At 32.0% G+C, this 15,762-nt stretch overlaps 1 protein-coding gene across 2 annotated transcripts in view; it reads right to left on the minus strand.

The window, feature by feature from the left end:
- Nucleotides 1-15,412, minus strand: part of LOC106474320 (laminin subunit alpha-1-like) — a 33,488-nt gene extending 18,076 nt beyond the window's left edge. For both annotated transcript variants that reach the window (XM_022402633.1, XM_022402632.1), the window contains exons 1-3: nucleotides 15,298-15,412; nucleotides 13,318-13,434; nucleotides 12,713-12,889 (exon numbers count right to left, since the gene is read on the minus strand). The gene's annotated coding sequence lies outside the window, so the exon portion shown is untranslated. The remainder of the gene's footprint in view (nucleotides 1-12,712; nucleotides 12,890-13,317; nucleotides 13,435-15,297) is intronic.
- Between the last annotated feature and the right edge of the window lie 350 nt (nucleotides 15,413-15,762).

Consider the following 15,762-nt stretch of genomic DNA (forward strand, 5'->3'; position numbering starts at 1 on the left):
GGAAAGTTAATTAACAAATGGAGACGTAACAACATGTTCATAATGATAATAGACTTTATAATATATATAAGTTTCATAGACATTTTCATAATGATAATAGACTTTATAATATATATATATATCTTTCATAGACATTTTCATAATGATAATAGACTTTATAATATATATATCATAGACATTTTCATGAAGTATTAAACTGTATTCAATAATCAGTTGGTCACCTTTGGCCATTAAAAAATTTTTTTGGCCATAATTGCAAACCTATATATCACATGGTGTGGACAAGTTAGGAGATCAGTCCTTCATATAATAAGTCAACAATGCATCATAGTGTTCTCAGGTATAAAACTTAGAAATACTAAAAATTACTAAACATTATCACCAAAAGTAAAAAACAGAAAGTTTCATTAGGTGTTAAAATTCATTTAAAATATTCAAAGCTATTGTAAATAATTTAACCACTAATACCAAAGATATTAAACATTAAAACAGAGAGTGTGTCGTATGGTTATGGAAAAAATCAAACCAACTATAAGGGAAACCTTAACACAAATTAAGTATTTCACAATGATGCTAACTAAGTGTATCATACAAGAACTATAATTACTTACCAAGAATATCATTCCAAAGTTTTTCTATCTCTACAAGCAGCTCTTTTGACATCTCTAAAGTTTTGTTTGCATCATTAGCAACAGGTTGTGCTTCGTTTAAAGCACCTTTAGCCTGTTCAAAACAACAAGTCTATTATCATTATGAAAATGTCTATGAAAGATATACATATATATTATAAAGTCTATTATCATTTATAAAAAATTACAAAATATGCAATAAAGAAAGTACATATACTATTAAGAACTTGTGATCAAACACAAAGTAATAAGATCAGAACATAAGAATTTCTACACATAAATAAAACTTATTTTGTATAACAAACAAAAGCTAGAGTTACTAAATCAATTTATGAGAAAACTAAAACCTATTTCTCAAAATATATTTTATAAAAATTGTATATATTTCCACCTAGAAAACACCACACTAATTTGGTGAATGCAAAACAGAAATAGGCTGAAACATATTTCTTTTTTTATTAATGAGATGAGTTTATATGAAATAACGGGTTTTCAAGTTTATACAAATGTCACAGGCAAAAAATACAAATTTTCAAACATTTATTTAGTTACAGTGACTGAAACACAAATCTAATTCTTAGACAACGTATCTTAGAAACAGACAAACAATATTGATATCTTAACACATCATGAAGCTCACTTTGACTCTTTAGATTACCATAACCTTGTTGATATTAATCATAAAATTTTGATCAAAGCAACCTAACTACAGAGATCATTACTAAAAATCAAACCAGTACAAAGCATAGCTAATTGAAGATACTGTTATTACATTATTACTTATAAGAATTTGTATGTAATGTTTTATCAGTTTGGTAACTCACTGTTAGAAATATTTCTGGATATAAGCTGAATAATATATCATAAGGTTTAGCTAGTTTAGAAGATTTAAGTTAGTCCTAAATTAATAAACTAAACTAGCAGTATCAAATAATCTTTATAATCAAAATATATCAATAAAAAATTACAAATAATAAGATGTGATATATTAACCATGTGTATCTTACTTATGAAACATACGAGTATTAATAGTTTTTCTTCATGTATTGTCATAGCTTTAACATTTTACCAAAGTTTATCCTGATATTTTAAATGTCTTACCACACCATAAGCTCGTTCTGCGGCAGAAGCAGCTTTCTTGGCAGCTTCCTCAGCTGCTTTCAAAGCATCAACAATCTCTTTGTATGCTTTTGCTGCTTTCAGTGGAAGATCTGAAACTTTCTTTGTTGCACTAAAACGACTACAAAAAAACAACAAAAAAAACAATGTCAAATCTGACAATATGTTAAAAAATGATGGAACAATAAAACATTTTTAAAGACTTTTAAAATACAAATCGTCTCAAAATCTGTTGCACATTAGTAAACTGTTTTTATTTAACAACCACAAGCTGTTAGTAAATTTGGTATTGTTTCTTATCTATTCTTTCTGTTTTGAGACAATGTTTCAAACTCCATAATCAATCCTTTTTTTTTTCTATTTAAAGACAGTGTTTCAAACTTTAATATCAATCTTTTTTTCATGCAAGAACAAAGTGCCAAAATCAGTATTTTTAAACCAAGAGAATATTTCTCAATTGTAATTTTCAGTGCAAACTACAATCAGGAAATTTCTCTAAGCAAAACATTATACGGTCAACAGTTCCTCTAAACATTATATGGTCAACAGTTCCACTAAACATTATACGGTCAACAGTTCCTCTAAATTCTGTTTACTACAAAAATAAACATTTGTACTTTTAATGTATTATAAAGCTTACTAACTGTTAAATTAATAACCTTTCAAGGAATTAATGCTAATTAATATATTTCATCCAAGTAAAAATTAACCTCTTTATTGAAACAGAGAAGGTTATCATAGTCCAGATGCGAGTAACCAAATAGGTTTAATAAAAGATACATATTCTGATCCACTGATAAATTACATTTATTTAACTACTTACAAATTCTAGTGCTGTTGTACCATTTGTTAAAATATTCTAGTGAACATTTTAGTGTCTTTTGATAACTCATAAGAAGTTAGATTTGACATTAGCTACCACAACCAACTCTTGTATGACTGAATACTGAGATTTGACTATCACTATTATAGTGCACTCACAGCCTCAAAGTGCATAGTATGTTCCTGTGGCAACTAGATGTGAACCACAACCCAAAAATTCATGGTCTGGCCACAATAACTACTAAACCCAACTTACTCTTGTAACTGCTGGGCCTGTTTCCATAAGTCATCTGCATGCTTTTGGGCAGGGATGACAAATTTCTCCATGTATTCAGGATTTAAACGACTGAGGATACTACGTTTCTTTTCCACCTCATCTGTTGCACTCACTAATTCTCCTTGAAGTCTTTTAAGTTCCTTGTAAAAATAAACAAAAATGAGGTATTCAAACGAGCACAAGGTCTTTATCAAAAACACACAGTGTTTTAATAATAGTAAACTTAAAACAATTATTTTTATACTTATTTCAAGATAACTATTTAAATTTTCTATGACAGCAAACACTTTTCATGAAACCATTACCCAATTCTCTTTTTAATAGTAGACTACCTACAACATGTAAGCTTTTAACAAAAGACTTTACCACTGGAAAATTCACTTGACCTTAATTCTAGTTTCTTGAAAGTAATCCACTGAAAATCTCTAAACTCTTAACACCAAAAACAATTTATCATTTGGTTGTTTGGTGCTTTATGGCACAAAGCAACGAGGCTATCTGCGCCAAACAACCAGTAAAAACAGTGAAAGTAAATTAGAATAAAATGTAAAAATACAGCAAGTTAAAACCAATATATGTCGATAAAAGATTTATATACAATTAAAAAGACCTGTAGTGTGTAAAAAAAATAAAAATACAATCTAGTCGGACAGTGTCACCATTACCAATGACACTGTCCAACGTCAGAGGTAAACTCTTGGAAAAGGCGTGTCTAAAATGGTGCCATGGCTCACAGTTGTAATGACGGCACAACAGTAAAATGTGGGCTATTGTGACTTGAGTGTCACAATGGCTACACACTGGTGGGTCAATACCAGATAAAAGAAAACGATGGGTTAAAAAACTGTAACCAATGCGTAGCCTTGCCAGGTCAACTTCCTCCTTCCAATCCTTACGGAAGCAAGACGGCCAAAGACCAACAGAAAGTTTGATCTGGAAAAGCTTGTTACGATGTTGCTCACCCCAAGACGACTGCTAACTGGCATGAAGCTGTGCCTTGAAGACAGGACCGTAGTCCATGTACGGGACAGGTACGGTTGTGACGGCACCAGAGCAGGCGGACTTAGCTGCAGTGTCAACGAGCTCATTCCCATGAATACCGACGTGGCCAGGTATCCAGAAAAACTGGATGGAAGCAGAAGATAGAGAAAATTGGGCCAGTCATTGTTGAATATCGACGAGAACAGGGTGAGAACTAACATTAAGCAATTCCAGGGCCAGTAGAGAGCTAAGTGAATCAGTGTAAATAGTGAAATTACTGTACTGCATAGCTTCTATATGATCCAGGGCAAGAGAAATAGCATACAACTGGCAGTGAACACAGAAACTGTAGAGGGGATCCTACGAGCAACTACCAAGCCACAGCACACCATAGCAGAACCTACAGAGTCACCCGATTTCGAACCATCCGTGTAAATAGGAAGAGAAGAATGGCTTGAAAGATGTTCAGCAATAAGAAGACAGTACTTCCAATAGGGAGTATCTGCCTTCCTCAGATGACTCAAGGAAAGGTCACAGGAAGGGATGGTAATAAGCCATGGTGGAATGAGCTGATCATTGGGAACAGCAATGTCATCCAATGCCAGACCCAATTCAGCCAGTAGTGCCCGGATACGAAGGCCAAAGGGAGGAATAGCAGATCAACTGTTCTGAAAGAGCATTGTCCACCGAGGAAGAAAGACCCGATCCCAGGTGAGATGCCGTGGTAAGGATCAAAGCTTGGTAACATTTTGTAAAGAAAGTTGCAAATGACGGAGGTGAAGAGGAGGTTAGTGGGACTCAGTGTACAAACACTGGACTGGAGAAGTGTGAAAAGCCCCGATGCAGAGCCAAAGCCCCAGATGGTGAATGGGGTCCAGCATCTTCAAGGCCAAGGTCCTTGCAGAACCATAGACCAAAGACCCATAGTCCAGTATGGAGCGAATCAGGGCATGATAGATCCTGAGCATAGAACATCGATCTGCTCCCCAAGAACTGGAAGAGAGGACAAGGAGGATGTTCAGAACCCTTGCACACTTGACACATAGCTGCTTGATGTGTGGAATGAAGCTAAGCTTACGGTCAAAAATAAGCCTAAAAACACACCTAATCTTCTACGTGGAGCATTTGATATTATGTAACACAAAGTTTTTTATTTAAAAAAATTTAAAAGTAACACAAGTCCTACTGAATCATATACTCAAGCTGCTATGAACTGGTATTATCATCAAATGAGGTTTCAATTGTCTAATACAAATTACATTCTTAAACATTGATGCTCTTTAAAGAGATGAGCACTATATAATTAATTATAACAAACTGTCCAGAGATTTTAATTGCTTCATATCAGAAAAGTTGAACATAACTTTGTCCTCAAATTATCATCATATTCTTTCAAATAGCTATCTCTGAGCTTCTCCTACCACAGGAATTAAAGTAAAAACTTTCTAAATTTTCACACAAATTCATTACACAACTTATGAAACAACAATTGTATAATTTTACAAATGTGTCAATCTTCAAGGTATATAGAATGTATCTTTTACAATTCTAGTCGCACTCATATACACAAGATTACTCTGTAAATAATGTCAGTAAAAAATACTAAAAAAACAAGAGAAACTTTAATAAACAAGACAAATATAAAGGGAATTTGTATCTATGGCATAAAATTTGCATATTAATGAAAAATACTGTTTTAACTGCTGAAATATATAAATATTTAACACGTGAATATTTGCCACCTAATGATCAATAAAAAACATAATACTAACATTGAATTTCACAGTTGCATCAATGGTAGCACGTTTTGCCAGGTGTACGAGTTCTGCTGCTTCTGCTAGTGTTTTGTTAGCAAAGTGGCTTATCTTTTCACTCTCTTCCAAACCATCCTGATGTTGAAATAAAATATTTTCTAGTTAAATTCAGAACATGCCACCTATAAATGTTCATTCCAGACTAGACCGAATTGAACAAAACACAGTAATTATTCTCATATAAACAATGATAAGAATTGTTTGTTCAATGGCAGAGTATCACGGCAAACAATCATTAAAAAAAAGTTCAAATTTTATGGGTGAGTTAGTTTCTTATGTGCATTCCCCTGTTATTCACAATGAAATTTTCAATTATTATTTGGAATGAATTTTTCCCATCAAAGAAAAACAAGTCTCACTTTATATATTTTCTTGTAATTTTCACTCAAATTCATATCTGCATTCATTATTAACTAATTAAAGATTTCAACTGAATCTATAACGTTTCATAAAAAAACACACGCCTCATTTCTAAGTTACCACTTTCCAGCTTAATTATGATAATCTTTATTGATATTATTATAGTGATAAGAGGAAAATAATAATATTCAGGTAAAGGAACAAGACCTAGCATTACTTTGATTGTTAATTAAACAATTTAACGTATTAAATTAAAACTCTCGTGTATTACTGATTTCAGAAAAATCTTATTACTTCCAAATATTTCATTTGGCATCTTTTTTTTTCTTGAAGGCAATATACTTAAAAATAGAAAAAATGATCAATTAAATACTTTGATGTACAGTGAAAGAATACGTTTGTAGGACGGTGGAAAACTAGCTTATAAAATATAATCTTTTCTCACTTTTATTCGTTTCTGAGCCAACCTGCCAGCCTGTGCAACAAATCTTGCTCGTTCAGTAGGCTTCAGAATCTTCTCTTTTATTATTTCCATCATTTCATTGAGGAGTTCCTTTAATTTGCCCAGACGTTCTTTCAGACCATCTACTTCGTGAAGATCCATTGTCAATCCTTTAACTCTATCTAAGAGGTTTCGAGCTCTCCTAAAAACAACAGATATGATATACATAACAAATTCGTCCCTTGACATCAATGATCATGGTTTGGGATAAGGACTAAAACTCTGAAACAGAAAGGTTGTTAAAAGGTAAGAAGGTGGGATAACTCTGAAGGACAATATGAAAATAATACTTAAAAACACTAGTATAGACAAACTCATTAATTTGAGAAATGCCATGTTTGTTTGTTGTTAAGTACGAAGCTACATAAAGGCCTATCTGTGCTCTGCCCACTACAGGTACTAAAACCAGACTTTTAGCATTTTAAGCCCTCAGACTTGAAGCTGAGCTACCTGGGTAGACCATGGTATATGAAAGTTACTTTTTATGGCTAGGAATATCATTAACTGCTAATTCTATTGTATAACATTAATATAAAACCTATAGATTCAAGTCAATCATAGGACTTTATCTGTATGTATATAGCAATAAACAAAATATACAGTTTCAAGTCCTAATAATGGTTGACCAGTATGTGTATACACTACATGAAATCTACAGATTCATCTTCTTGCTTATGGGGTTTAATTCACAAGTCACTCCAAAGTTTTTGCCTGTAAATGTACAGCATTAAATGTAACCATATGTTCAATTACTCAAACAATTGACCTGTATGTGTATAACATTACATAAAACTATAAATTCAAGTTGCTCATAGGGCTTAAACCTAGTCATAAAATTGAACTAACATAATTTATTTCACAAACCAATTAACATCTAAAAGCACAAATATAAGTAGAAATGTTTATTACACAAAATGTCTAAGTAAATTTGATTTGCACCCCCATCCAGGACACTTCAAATATACAGCAGGATAACAACTGAATGTTTTTGAACCAAAACATATTTATTTTTGATAAACTTCAATAACACTGCAATAACCCTATATATGCAATATGCCCATAACTAATAATCTGAAAGCCATGTTTCACACCTGCTTATTAGCAACAATACACTCATCAGCCTAATGATGCCATGTGACAGTCCAATCCTTTGAGGAACATTTTATAATAAAATACTTTAACCATTAAAACTAATATTTTTCTCATTATGTCTTATTTATAAAAGTTGCGTTTAGACTAATTTTATAAATTATGTATAATTGTTTCAGTAAGACTCAGCTACCTACTAAACACTAAGCTCATGCTGGGGAAAAGTAAGTTTACTGTAAGGGTCCATAGTTTCAAATTACCAGTGGAAGTTTTTGTAAAGCCTAAAGCAACTGCTAAAGTAATTCCTCCAACAAAATAAACAAACAAGCATGGGAAACCAATAAACTTGTTTTTTTGCTTTATGTGGTATATGAAAAATACAAAACAATGATACAGTTAGATTATTTGAATGAATGTAATCAAGAAAGGTTTCTGACCTCATAACCAAAAGCTTAAAATATTACAATACACATATGGATGAAAGAAATTTAAAAGATGCTATCAACTTCAAACGCTCATCGTTTTTTTAACTATATGAGCTAGGAACAAGGACAAAATGTGCAAATATCACATATATGCAGCTTTGTTTCATTTCGTATGTTATGCAATTTGGGGCAAAAATCAAAATTTGGGTCACATTTGGGATTTTTCTTAATACTTTATCCAAACCAAACATTAATAAAATATACATCAAAACAAAATCCTAAATCCAAACTTTTTAGCTGTTTTATTCTGAAGGTGATTTGAATGGAGAGTTCAGACAGAATTTTCTAAAAACTTAATGATATATCATTTGCTCTTGTAAGAAATACAACATAATTTAACGACAAGGGACCTATTAGTCCATTTACTCCTTCCCATCCACTAAGTTATAAAATAAAAATAAAACATCCAAAGCTAGCCCTTATCATTCGGATACTTATCAAGCTTTCCCTTTAACTCCCTTAAGTTAACTGTATTTAACACATACGAAGACAACCCATTCTAAAGGCCAACCACCTTGTTAGAAAAATTAATTTGTTTCAGATGAAGATGATATCTATCCTGCTAAAATTTATATTTGTCTCTCCTAGTCCTAACATTATCATCATTAAGTAAGAAGAAAAAGATGATGCATCAACACTATCAATTCCCTTAATGATCATACACATCTCAATCAGATCCCCACTAACTCCTTTTTTTCCTACTAAGTTGGAAAGGATTATAAGAAACTCTAATGTAATGTAATGGATAATCCAATAATAAATTCCATGGAGGCATATAGGCCTACTTAAAAATTGTAATCAAAGTAACCCAGTGAATATTCTTAACAGAGATTTTAGTCTAAATCTCAAAACTAATATAACTGAATAAAAGTACTTTACATTTCTCTCAGAACATTGGAACACCTTACACAAAATCATACTTTTAGTCCAAAAGAAGTTATTTCACATTATTTTCACTGATGCTTAATAATGGAGACAGACATTTGAAAGTTTGTTTCGTTTTTTGGGGAAAGCAACATGTGTGTGTGCATTTTGTTATAGCAAAGCCACATCAGGCTATCTGCTATGTCAGCCGAGAAAAATCGAACCCCTGATTTTAGCATTGTAAATCCGAAGACTTACCGCTTTTCCACCAGGGGACAACTGATAAACTAGAAAGAAGGTCAGTTAGTCAACATCACCCACTGCAAACTTTAGGAATATGCTAATCAAATAGTTGGATTTGACTGTTACTCTTATAATGCACTATAACCCCAAGTGTGAAGTGAGATTTTGTACGAAAAGGATGCAAACAATGGATCCTCAGACTGACATATCATCCCACATCTGAATATAAAACTACTTAAAAATCATTCATTTATTTTACTCCAGACAAAATGCAATAATTAAGGTGTCGAACATCTATGCTAGTTAGTTTGAAGACCTTTTTAGCTAAGAAATAAAATAAAATATGTTAGAATGAAGATTATCTGTTTACACAAGCCTCTTAGTAAAGTCCATTATGAAATCTGAATGAAATATGTTTGGTAAGATTGAAAAAGATACGTCATTTTATGTTTTTAAGCCTAAAATTTAAATTACCTGAAATAAGCAGTCTTATTCTAAGTTTAAAATTTTGTCACTAAAATGTTTCAGTGACACCTGGTGTCTTGTAGATACTGCTTAAAGAAAGTTACTGGATTTAATTAATAAGAATTTTTTTTTTATTATCATCATCATCTTTGTACATTTTTATTTGTCTCTATAGTAGAATGTTTTTCGTCAGAATATCAAACTACAAAGTGTCGAGCATCTCATTTGAAAAAATGACAAAATTAAAGAGTAGAAAAATTTAATTTAGATTATTTCTATAAAATGTATACAAGTTTATATTGTTTGTTGAAAAAATAAAATTCAATTAAAAAATTGTACTGACAGATATAATTTCACAATTAGCATGATTAGCACAATTACCCCGATTCACTAAATTCTTACCGCAGTTCGCCCTTAGCTTTGTCACTAACAGGTTGAAAGTCTCGAGCTTGAAGCTCTTGCAAGATACTTTCCGACATCCTGAGCATTTCATCAAAACTTACTCCACGACTAGAAGGACCTGAACCATAATCCTTAAGCTCTTGAATGGTAGCTACAAAAGAGAAAAAGAAAGGATTATCAAACTACTGAAGAAAAAACTAAAATTAGATGGTATTTTTTTGAAAGAAAGGAATGAACATTTACAGAACATTATACATTTCTCAAACACTGCCAAGTTCTCAGGAGTAACATTCAACAAACAGTTAACTTGGACTAACCACTTCAATATTATAAACATTACAATGAATTACCTCAAAAAAATAAGTACTCACAAAGGCTGCCAACCTGACACAATATTAGCAATCTAAAAAGTTTTCATCAAACCCTCTCTAAACTACATAAATATGAGAACTTGTAATATGTTAAAAAAACTATAGCAATATCAAAATAATATAATCAGATTGCAAATATTCAATCCCCAGCACTATTTAAACACAGTAACAAACCTACACTCAATTAAACACTACTTTATCTCTCAAGCCAAGAAATACTATAGAAAAGCAGAAAAGAAAAGAAACTCGCATATTAAACTCTTCCAAACACTAGCTGCAACACCAGCATCTGGATTAAATATGGGTCTCCATTTAATTTTATCACAAATCTGACTCTGATTAACTCATGTAATTCATTCCCCTGCAGGTCTGCACTAAGGGCACTGATTGGGTAGAATATTCAGTGCCCAAGCAGTGAATATGGGTTTTTCTCAGGGTACACCAGTTTCTCCCCTACAGGCAAAAAAGTGGCATAGGGTCATAATCCTTGCTGCCATGAAAAAGGTACCATTCATTAAATTTAAATTTCATTAAAATGTCTTCCCTATCTACTCTAATCTTATATTGATCCATAAGGTGTCTCCCCCCACCACACACACACATACAGGCATACTTGGTCACAGATTTGAACCCTGAATTCAAGGTTCACAGATCCAGCCTTGCTGTGTTTCTCTTCTTTTCACTGCAAGCAGCCTTAGTGACATCACCAAGCTCCTTGACAACAATGATCTACTTGACAAGCCTACGAATCACATGTCAGAACATCGGCACGTGCTACAAACTCTCTCTCTCCTTCCCTTTTCATCACCAGCTCGGTGACCGTAACCACACAACAACCACCTCAAGGAAAAACAAACCTTCAAGAGGCTCAGCTGCCTTAAGCCTATAAAGCCACTTTTCTTGTTGATTCAAATTTATCTTTTGTTCTGTAATCACACATGAGGTGAAGAGAAACAACAATTTCTGAACACTCCAGGTTGGCTTTCAGGCTCTAATTTGTTAAAGCTTGAAAGTGCTTTAAACCTAAATTCCTATCAAGAAGAAGATTATACTTTTCTATATTACACATGTTTTGTGAAAATGTAATTTGGCCTGAGTAACTGTTTTCCGGCTTTGCTTCAAACCACTAGTTCTTATTTTATAAATAAGTGATACAATTTTAAGATATTTATTACAAAAAGAATAACTGAAAATATATATATACGATAACCATACTATAAAATTAGTTTTTAATTTTTTTGTATTTTCTATCTATACACCAATTTTCAATTGTGTCTTAGCATCTATCTAAGTTTGTTTATTTTTGAAAACTCTCTCAAAACTGTGCACAAAACAAACTGACATTTTGCACTTTTGTTTCTGATCCACAAAGAGTTGAAACCAAGAAGACAATCAATCTACTAAAAAAATTATGTGTTTTTGTGAGGGGGGGGGGGGCTCAAATAGTTTCTGAAGAATTTCAGGTTTCACTGAATTAATTTACTTGAAATCTGGTATTAACATGTAAGAAGCCATTATAAACACCTTAAATTCAGATTTTAGAAATCTTCAAATATGTGTCCCCATACATCAGTTAAAGAAGGTGTTTTGGGGGACTTGATCCATTGATCTTAAAATTAGTAGGGATATATAAGGGATATTTCAAAATAGGTCACTATATTTCAATTTTTCATTACACACTCAATTGAGAAAGTGGGGTAGTTCTGTGGTCTCAAAGGATTGGATGCATGGTTTTCACTTGCAAATAGAAAACATAAGTAAACACTCATTCAACACAAAGTTTATAAAACTGCTTTCCAAGCATTTCTACGATTAGCTTGCTAGTATATTATTAATAATAGAAATACTATAGTTGACTGAAATTAAATCAATAAATTAAAATAATTGTTTAAACAATATGGTGAACATTGTACAGATAATTAACTTAATTAAAATAAGTTGACTGAAATTAAATCAATAAATTAAAATAATTGTTTAAACAATATGGTGAACATTGTACAGATAATTAACTTAATCAAAATAAGTTCACTGAAATTAAATCAATGAATTAAAATAATTGTTTTGAACACAAGTTTTTTTTTTATCAATAGTGAGCCAAAATTAAAATTTAAACACTATTTCTTACAGTTACGGTATTTGTTGGAATACTACTTAAGACTTAAAAAGTTCTAGTTGTTTAAGAGATTTTATAAATTAATAAATATTAGCCACTGCTCATATGTTTAAAATTTCAGTTATATATAGTAACAGACAAATGTCAGCACATAAAGGTATAAGTACAGCACACACTAGTATCACTGATGTTTCCTAATCCAGCCACAGATCCAGCCTTCAAAGCTTCAAACCTAGGATTGAGTTCTTCATTAATTTTGTTTTGGATATCCTCAATTTTTTGGTGAGTCCTCTCTGCCTGATCCAGTGTTCCCCTAAGCTGGCTTTCCACTTTTCGTAGATTGTCTCCTACTCCTTGAAAAAGTAAAAGAAAAACACCTTAGAGTTAATTGAAAAACACAAGTTTGTACAACATTGTTATTTTTTGTAGAAAAATTATGACCTTGATCTTATTCCTCTTATAACAAAAGGTAAAATACTATATTTGTGAGACAGTAACACTTTTACTAATATACATATTTTGTAATGAAGTACTGGACTGTGGTCATTTATTGCAATAGAGTTGTTTAACCATTAAACGTTTATCTTTGACAGTTTGCCACACTGGAAATAATATTCTGAAAGTATGCAAAGAAAAAAAGTACATGGACACAAATAAGAAAATACATATATACATATTTTATACATACATACAGATACATAAATTCCAAAAACTGTGTGTACAACTACAACACAGTGTTTAAGGTTAAAGTTGAAAATAAAAAAACTTGAATAATACAAACCCCTGGGAAGGCGACTTAATTCGTTATTGATGACATCCAGATTTTGTTTACTGTTTGCATTGTCTTCTTGTATCTTATTCAATACATCATTTTTTTCTTTAAGGTGTCGTTGAAGTTCTGATTAAATAAAAAAAACAAGCAAATTCGGATTTTTATTAATGTATAAAAAAAAAGTCACTTGTTTTCACTATGAAACAACTGTGTATGCCTACAGGTAACAAACACTGAGATAAATGGCTTTTACTGAACAGTCACTAATTCTAACAACTTATGAATGAAAACAAAGAATGTAAAACAATAGTGTCAACCACACTATATCTGCTATATCCAGGGCTCGTCAGGCCAGCTGAGGTATGAATAATACAGTATCAGGTGAGTCACTATTTATATTATCAAACTGCATGAACAATAACTGTTATGGTGTGAACTAGATTAAATTGTTGAAGTGTAATTTTTAAGAATTTCATTTAAGCCGTATACAAATCACAATTAGGGTAAAAAGTAATGATGCATTGTTATATATATATATATTTTAACACCAATTATTTACTATTATTCATTTATTTGTTACTTTTTATAAAATTAATTTTACTCATTGCTCTGGAAAAACCCTTAACTGCAAACTGTTGCCTTCAGGATATATATTTTTGTCAGAATCTCTCTGTTTGTTTATTTGTTATGAATTTCGCATAAAGCTACACAAGGGCTAGCTGCGCTAGCCATCTTTAATTTTGCAGTGTAAGACTGGGGGGGGGTGGAAGCAGCTAGTCATCACCACCAACCGCCAACTCTTGGGCTACTCTTTTACCAATGAATAGTGGGATTGACCATCACTTATAATGCCCCCACAACTGAAAGGGCTAGCATGTCTGGTGGAACGGGGATTCGAACCCACAACCCACAGATTGTGAGTTGAGCCCCCTAACCATCTGGCCATGGCGGGCCTTTACAGAACCTCTCTTCTAGCCAGCTTGAAATAAAGAAAATGCATTACAATGCCTATTAGCAACATGATCTGTAATCCAATGACATACATGCCTCAAAAGGATGTAATCAGGATTGATAGGACATCTCTTCAGGAAGTGGCACTTACAGTTATATACTTATGCAGTTTTTGTTTTTCGTTACAAATGTAACTGCATAGTCTTGCCACACAATATCAAAATATAAAAATGAAAATGGGGAGAAAATTTAAAAAAATCCCTATAGTATGCCTAAAATGACAGGTTAAAAAATATTTTTTTTTTCCAGAATAAAGAGTTAAAACCAGTTTTTTTTCACTTTTCAATGAGCATGGGGTAAATGACACCCTTTGATCCAGTGGAAGATTCCAATAAGTTTCACAAACAGTAAACCCAGTTTTTTTCACTTTCAAAACATAATAAAAAAACAAGAAAAGAGCCTTTCATACTTGCTTCACTTTCATTATATAACTTGAAAACATTTGTGTTAATGTAATAAAAAATAAATAGCTGGATTTGATACTTCTTACTTTAATAACTAAACTAACAGATAAAAAGCAAATAAACGAGCACACTTATTAGCAAAATAATATAATTTGTTACTAACTTATACTATAATCCCACACCACAGTTATTAGCAACTCTGTGATATAATAACATATTTTTGTTACTTTACACTACAACCAAAAGGAGTTTTTATCAAACAAAGTTCATAAACATATAACAGACATGGAAGATCCTGAAAAGTTAAACCATTATTGAGTCATGTGTAACACTATGTAAATCAAATTAACTTCAAATGTTTGTTTTCTTCACATTCTTCACAGGTGTGTAAAATATAGCATTTCAGATCTATCTTTTGTTTCCCACATGTCACTACCCAATAAACGTTTTGTACAATAACTTAATTCATAAGATTATAAGAAATTCTAAGAAAAGCCACCAAAATTTAAAAAAAAAACAATTAATTTTCACATATTTTTCTCACTTTCAATGTTTAAACCATGAGACATCTCACCTGGAACGTCTTCATCTCGTAGCTTTACAGCTTCTTGCAACAGTTCTTCACTTTTAGCACGAGCTTTTTCAGCCTGCTTTGTTAAAGCGTCATCTGTTCCTGGATATGCCTACAACATTAACATCCTAGCTGTATTACTCAATCTTAGTAATAGACATTAGCTGAAAGCTTTGTTTAATTTGAACAGTTACATCCGCTGGGTAATGAAACAATATGGTGAACATTGTACAGATAATTAACTTAATTAAAATAATTCCATATAAGTGCTAATTTGACTGACTGTGGATTCATACAAGTGCTAATTTGATGACTGTTGAATCATACAAGTGCTACTTTGACTGACTGTTGAACCATACAAGTGCTACTTTGACTGACTGTTGAACCATACAAGTGCTACTTTGACTGACTGTTGAATCATACAAGTGCTAATTTGACTGACTGTTGAATCATAAAAGTGCTAATTTG

This window comes from Limulus polyphemus, unplaced genomic scaffold, assembly GCF_000517525.1.
Source record: "Limulus polyphemus unplaced genomic scaffold, Limulus_polyphemus-2.1.2 Scaffold7066, whole genome shotgun sequence".
NCBI classification, from domain to species: Eukaryota; Metazoa; Arthropoda; class Merostomata; order Xiphosura; family Limulidae; genus Limulus; species Limulus polyphemus.